Source organism: Lactuca saligna, chromosome 6 (genome assembly GCF_052625555.1).
Source record: "Lactuca saligna cultivar CGN05327 chromosome 6, ASM5262555v1, whole genome shotgun sequence".
NCBI lineage: Eukaryota > Viridiplantae > Streptophyta > Magnoliopsida > Asterales > Asteraceae > Lactuca > Lactuca saligna.
Genome location: NC_136422.1, coordinates 32,054,364 through 32,062,377, shown reverse-complemented (window position 1 = coordinate 32,062,377; position 8,014 = coordinate 32,054,364).

The window sequence follows — 8,014 nt, the reverse complement described above, 5'->3', positions numbered from 1 at the left end:
CTTTCGAGAGGCTTCGCCCCCTATAAATAGATGCGAAATCTTCTGGATTTTTCACACCATTTCTTATTCTCTCTTTAAAATCTTTCTCTCTCTAGGGTTTTGAACCCTCCCTAAAGTCTAGGTGAACCCCTAGCACCCTAAGTAATCCCCGAGGCTCCCGGAGTCCCGAGAAAAAGGAGTCTTTCGGTTTCGAAACGCTGCTCCAATTAAGTTCCGGTTTGCGATAAAATTCGTTGTAAGTGTGCTACGCTTACACAATTTTTAATATAGCTTTCAAATAATTATAGGAATGATATTAGGTCCTTAAAATAATTATTTAGGCTATTATTATGAGTTATATTGAGTGTTATTAACGCTTGTATAATAATAATAATAATAGTCAGACTAATTAATTTGTCGCGGTTATCGTTAGACTAAACCCTAGTGGTATTGGTACTAGGTTTTATCAAAGGAAATCGTTTTGAGAGTATCGAAGCACTGTCCGAGTGCTGAGTCACCACCTTTCAGGTGAATGCATAGTTACTTTCAGCTTACACATAGATATGAAGTATTTTTATATAAATTACATGCTATGTGTGTAGGGCTGTAAACGAACCAAACGAACATGAACAAGGTCTTGTTCATGTTTGTTCATTTAAGTTAGCCGAACAACAAACGAACACGAACGGATAAACGAATGAGATTTTCTTGTTCATGTTCGTTCGTTTAACAAATTACTTTGTTCATGTTCGTTCATTTATGTTCGTGAACACGCTAAACGAACATAAACGAACAAACATAACGAACAAAGATAAATAAAAACACAATTGAACATATATGAACATAAACGAAGATATAATATAGCAATATAATAAAAAATAATTGAATATAGATGAATATAAATAAACTTAAACGAACGAACATAAACGAACGTAAACAAATATCATAAACGAACATTCACGAACATAAATGAACGAACGAGACCATTGTTCATGTTCGTTCATTTAACTAAACGAACGATAATTTTTGTTCATGTTCGTTCATTTATTAAATAAACGAACATAAACGAACTTCCCGCCGAACAGTTCACGAACGGTTCGCCGAACGTTCAGTTCGTTTACAGCCCTATATGTGTGCATATTATCTGAATACTTGCTATCTATGTTGGATGGACGTTTTTATACATGTTTTCAATGATTCAAACTGTATATGTATTTTATATCTACGAAAATATTGGGGGTAAAACATGGGTAGATGTAATAGGTGATGTGTGATAAAATGATGAGAGGCCTCGATGTTGTTGTTTTTTATCCAATCATCTAGCGGAGTATAGATGACGACCACAGACTCTTCTAGACAGTCCAGTGGAACGCTGGCAGGCTCGCAACCTGTAGGTGTTTGTGAACAATGTGTTCACCGGTGTACTCCATCCCCCACATGGTTTCCTTTAGGACATTTATTGCTGAGCAACCCCCTTAGCGGTAGTGTCCATCCCGATGATGATCCTGAGAATAGGTCCCTTATGATAGGTGTTTAGGGACGTAATGTGAGGATAATGGGAACGGGTAATCGGGTTATTGTTGATTGATGGAATTAATAAACTTATTTATTGTGGGTTGAAAACCCTATGTGCTCACTAGGCTCCCAAGCCCGACCCACTCAGTTTTATGTATTATAGGTAGTGGCGCTTGAGCATAGATATGATGTTTGGACGAGGGATTACGGATATAGGCATGTAGATATGAAATAATGTAGTAAGGCTTATATTGTACTGTTTATGCTTTTGATCTGTACGAACATGACATCCCAAGTCTTTTAATGAAATACATTTGTATGGAAACGCTTTTGATAAATCTTTATCATATTTTGTTTTAGGACAAATCCCGCAACACTTTTATTTAAAAAGTTACTCTGATTTTTAAACAAAGCATAAACAAATCGGTCTTTTCTGGCCGTGATTTTGGGGATGTCACAGTTGGTATCAGAGCATTAGTTTAAGCGAACTAGGAATTTGTAGGATTTCTAGACTTAAACTTAGAATGCTTAGCAATGATTGTGAGGTGTGAGCACTAGCTTATTTTAGGAATTATGCCTAAAATGCTTTTATGTACTAAATGATTTGTGCCTGATATGCTGTTAATTGTTCGGATCTATGGTCTGTTGCCGACCAGATCTGGAAACCTTATGTGTTTAGGATTCTAAACGTACGACTACGATATTAGAACTAGCATGTAAACGTTTCGGAGAGATAAGGATGATTTGAACATCAGTCCTAAATAAAGATTTAAATTCACCTTATTCGGTGTATAGATTAAGATGGCAAGGACCCGTAGCGGAAACGTGAATGCAAATGGGAACAGAAACCAACCCCCAGTGATTGAGCAAATACCAGTTGTGGAAGCCGGGCCAATAACGATGGCCGGAGTGCAAGCGATGATCCATTCAATGTTGGATCGTCAAATGGAGGAAACCAGGCGTTTGCTCCAGCAAAATCGAGAGGAAGCGACTATTCAGATCGAACAGCTCGAGTTGAATGAAGGGTAGACTGAGGAGGGAAACTACAGTAGGACTGTTGGTCAAGCCAACCCACCGATTGTTAGGCAAAACCACCAGGATGGAGGAAATGATGGACGTGGATGCAAATACATGGATTTCATGGCATCCAATCCACCGAGTCTATCTGGAAGCCCGACGACGGTGGAAGTCATGAACTGGATCTCTGAGATAGAGACGAATTTTGAGAGTTGCGAGTGTAGCAATAGGCAGAAGACCGCTCTCGTAGTTCCTCTGTTGAAATCTGGAGTACTAAGTTGGTGGAAGCTACTAGCTGATTCGATGCCCAAAGGTGAAGCAAGCAAGATGTCGTGGGAGGATTTTTTTGGTAGAGTTGAAGATGCAATACTGCTCTGAGCAGGATCTTCTGAAGATCAACAACGAATTTCAGAATCTGAAGAAGGGAAGAATGAGTGTTATTGAATACGATGCAAGCTTTACTGAGAAAATGAAGCTTGTTCCTCACCTTGTCCCAACTGAACTCTCCAAGGTTAACAAATTTGCCCTCGGATTACCAGCGGACTTCGGTCCAATGGTCAAGCAAACTACCACTCTGAAAGCCGCCATTTGGGCTGCTAAGAATGTGGAGACCTAGATACGAGAGAAGGGTCTGGAGAGAGCGGAAGTGGGAGAGAAAAGGAAATTTGACGGATCCTCGAGGTCTGGTAAGAAAGGTAGATTCTCGAAGTCTGGTTCGAGAGGAAGAGGATCATAAGCGAAGTGGTGTGACAAGTGTAAAAAGAAGCACTCTGGGAAGTGTGACGGAGGGGTCACTTGTTTCAAATGCGGAAAGCTTGGGCACTACGCCAACGAATGCACGTTTACCAAGAAGATCTATTATGAGTGCAACGAGGAGGGGCACATTTCAAAGGATTGCCCGAAGAAGAAGGAGGCAGGAAGACCCAACATACCACCGAAGCCGAAGGCGAGGGCCTTCCAGATGACGCTCGAGGCTGCGAAGGAGGCAACAGACGTCGCTTCAGGTACCTTTCTTGTAAATGGTTTTCCTGCAAATATACTATTTGATTTTGGAGCCAACTACTCCTTTTTGTCGCATAAATTTGGTGGGAAATTAGCATTGCCTGTAGAAAAACTTGATAATGCCCTGATTGTAGAAGTTGTCAGTGGCAAATTCGTACCTGTTAGTAATCGTATTAGGAACATCGTCATCGACCTAAACGAAAACGAATTCCATGAAGAGCTACTACCCATAGATTTAAACGGTTTCAACATCGTTTTGGGTATGGATTGGCTTAGCACCAACGATGCTGAGATTCAATGCTGAAAGAAGATAGTAAGGGTGAACCCACCCGGAAGGGAATCATTTATGGTGTACGGGGACAAGCGCAGAGTGAATTCTGGAATCATCTCCCTGATGAAAGCCAGAAAATGTTTGTCCAAAGGATGTGCATTTTACTTGACATTCGTAATCGATTCTAAGAAGGAGAAGAAAGAGGTGCAGAATATACCGGTTGTGTGTGATTATCCGGAAGACTTTCCCGAAGATCTTCCCGGATTACCACCGGATAGACAAGTAGAATTTTGTATAGACTTGTTACCAGGAACAACACCGATAGCGAAAGCACCATACCGATTAGCACCGACGGAGATGAAGGAGCCCATGATGCAACTTCAGGAGCTGTTGGACAACGGTTTCATTCGACCTAGTTCATCACCATGGGGAGCTCCGGTGTTATTCGTGAAGAAGAAGGACGGAAGCATGAGGATGTGCATAGACTACCGAGAGCTGAATAAGGCAACGGTAAAGAACAAGTATCCATTACTGAGGATTGATGACTTGTTCGATCAGCAGCAAGGTTCGAGCTACTTCTCAAAGATCGATCTTAGGTCAGGATATCATCAGCTGAAAGTGAGAGATCAAGATATCGAGAAGACTGCATTCAGAACGAGATATGGATACTACGAGTTCTTGATTATGTCGTTTGGACTAACCAATGCTCCAGCAGCATTCATGGATTTGATGAATAGGGTTTGTAACCATTCCTCGATAAATCTGTGATAGTGTTCATCGACGAAATTCTGATCTACTCGAAAAGTCAAGAGGAGCATGGCAAGCATCTACGGGAGGTGTTGGAAGTGTTAAGGAAGGAGAAGCTTTACGCTAAGTTCTCCAAGTGTGATTTTTGGATCCGAGAAGTCCAATTCTTGGGTCATGTGGTTAACCAGGAGGGAATAATGGTTGACCCAGCAAAAATCGAAGATGTAATGAAGTGGGAACGTCCAAAGAGTCCCACAGAAATTCAAAGCTTTCTAGGATTAGCTGGATATTAACGACGATTTATCCAAGGCTTTTCTTCGATAGTTGCTCCATTAAAAGCGTTAACCCATAAAGGAGCTACGTATATAAGTGGAGTGAGAAACAAGATGAGGCATTCGAGAAACTAAAGAAGAAGTTATGTGAAGCACCGATACTTTCTCCACCCGATGGAGTCGAAGATTTCGCGGTTTATAGTCACGCTTCTGAAGTTGGGTTGGGTTGTGTTCTGAACCAAATAGAAAAGGTGATAGCATACATATCTCGACAATTGAAAGAGCACGAAAAGAACTACCCCACTCACGATTTGGAGTTGGCAGCGGTAGTATTTGCTCTAAAGATATGGAGGCATTACCTCTACGGCACGAAGTGCAAGTTGTTCACTGATCATAAGAGTCTCCAGTATCTCTTTAATCAAAAGGAGTTGAACATGAGGCAACGACGCTGGCTAGAACTACTCAAGGACTACGACTGTGAGATACTTTACCACCCAGGTAAAGCAAATGTTGTTGTTGATGCTCTCAGTCGGAAAGTCAACCTTGAAAGGAAAAGGCCAAGAGCATTGAGAATCGAAGTCCTCTCGACAATTGTGGAAAGTATCAGGAAAGCCCAAGAAGAAGCTTTAGAGAAGAATGACCGAAAGGAAGAACGTTTGGGCAAAACGTTAGTATTCGGTACAAATAGTCGAGGACTGAAGGTATTCCAAAATCGGATTTGGGTACCTAAGACGGGAGAAATAAGAGACCTTTTGATGGAAGAAGCACACAAGAACATGTACTCGATTCATCCCGGTAGCACTAAAATGTATAGGGACCTAAAACCCTACTACTGGTGGCCGACGATGAAACTCGACGTTGCGAAGTATGTGGTCGAGTGTGTAACATGTGCGAGAGTTAAGGCACAACATCATAAACCATATGGGAGTTTAGAACCTTTACCTGTACCCATGGGTAAATGAGAAGACTGATGGGATTTGGTCATAAGACATCCTATGTGCTCATACAAACCCTAATGCTTGGATCTAGGTTTCTCTATTGTACATGCTTTGAATCCAAGACTATAAACCCTAATTCTAGTATTCAAGTAATCATATTAATATGTAATTAGGTTTAAGATCATACCTTGATTGTTATGTAGCAATAACAATCCCAATTCCTCCTTGAATAGACTTTGGAATGCTTAGAGTCACAAGTGTCACTCCTCTAATGGATTATAAACACCAAGAGCAAATGGAGAAGGTATAAAGAGAGAGGAGAGAGGTTAGAATTCATCCTTAGGACTCCTTGGGAACAAGTACACGAATTCTAAGGCCTTAGGGTCTTTATATAGGTGTAGAGATAGGGTTTCAGTTATTATCCTTATCTAGTTGCTTATCCACAAAGCAACCATAAGATAAGCCTTGAAAACCCTTATCCTTTATCCTTTGGACGATTTCAAGGATCCTTATCTCCTTGAATTCGTTCAACCCATATTTAGGATAACCATTACCATATTTTGTAACTATCACAAAATTACAATTCAGCCCCTCTAGTTTAATTAATTACACTTGATCACAAAATTAATTCCTAATTAATTATTGACCAATATTAATTAAGCAAATATGATTTCTCCTTTAATATATTATTCTTATAACATATTAATAAATCATAATAACCTCTCTCTCTTTATTTATTTCTCCAATCAAGTTGCTTTAGTGAAGGCAACCCAAAAGGACCATGCACCATCGGGTCAAGTACATACCAAAATAGTTATGGACTTAGATACTAATCCAACAGTCTCCCACTTGGATAAGTCTAATAACTATTCTGCATATGACTTCAGATCCTGATCTGCAATCGTAGCTTTCCAAAGCCGCTATCAACTCTGATCGTATCAGATACGCGTGTCCTTAGATAAGGGATCATATATTTCTCCATTCTAGATATTGTATAAGACATGATTTCTAATCATTCTCTTTGTACTACTTCTCGATTTCTGATTTATGACGACAGATTAATTGAACAAATCAAATTAGCCCTAGCCCGGCCGAGCATTTACGTTTGTCATCACTAAACCATCCAGGGGCCCAAAGATATCGCTTTTATTCTTCTTTGGATAAAAGGAACGGATAAACTTTGATACAATGCTTGCTTGCGCTCATTCACCGAATTACACACAACAATATGTTTTATAACACCAAGTTACTAGTGCGTTTACATATTATCAATGTGCAACCGATTCGCAAGATACAACTCACACATCTCAGTTTCAAGAATATAAGATGTTATCGTCTCACTAATCACTCGCGATACAATTCATGGAGTAATCCAAGTGAGCGTGGGTTTAATCCAATGCTCAAATCATATTCATAAGCACTCATGAACGTTGCAGCAAACATTTGCTTATGTCTAATACTCTTCTAGACAATCCACACACCAATTCACGACAGTCTTCATTCATATCTACTTCCAACATATGAATGACTGTGGCCCGTTCGAATAATTCGATTATTCTTAATAAACTCAATTATTCTGGAAGTCAAAACATGCAAATGTGAAACAGAAGAATAATACTAATCCCATATGGCCTCAAACCTTTGAGTATAAATAAAACGCCTTTTATTTATCACCATATTGATTACTCATTATTTGTCGTTTCGGGTAATCAACTTCTTACTTGAATTATTACACTTGTCCCATGCACCTAGCATGCACACAATGTTTACCCATAGTTCTTACTTTTGTGAAATAGACAAATTGCACACATTTCCAATCATTCTCATTTCACAACTCCAAATCCATTTTCATAAGTGAAAGAATATCAAATTCTTGCTACTTATAGAATATGCTAGATTCTAACATCCTATGCAATGATTCTTTCATAATGTCACTGCACCAAAGTCACAAAGACTATTGTCAATGATATTACAAAGTCCTCTATCGGAGATTGTTACAAGACAATTCCTTAGATATGATGTCTCTCACTCAAAGTACATTCCTTTGAACATCCTTTTGCATAAAAGTTTCTAATCTAAACATAGATTTTCAATATTTACTTCCTAATATGAACACGCTTCCATATTTTCCTCATGACAACTCATTCTTAATAGAATCTTTTCTATTTGTAATGATGTCGATATGGTCCATCCAATATGGAAACATTTCCATATTTTCCAATACTATACTTCCAACTACTCACAAGCGACCAATCCTCGTCGAACTTTGGATT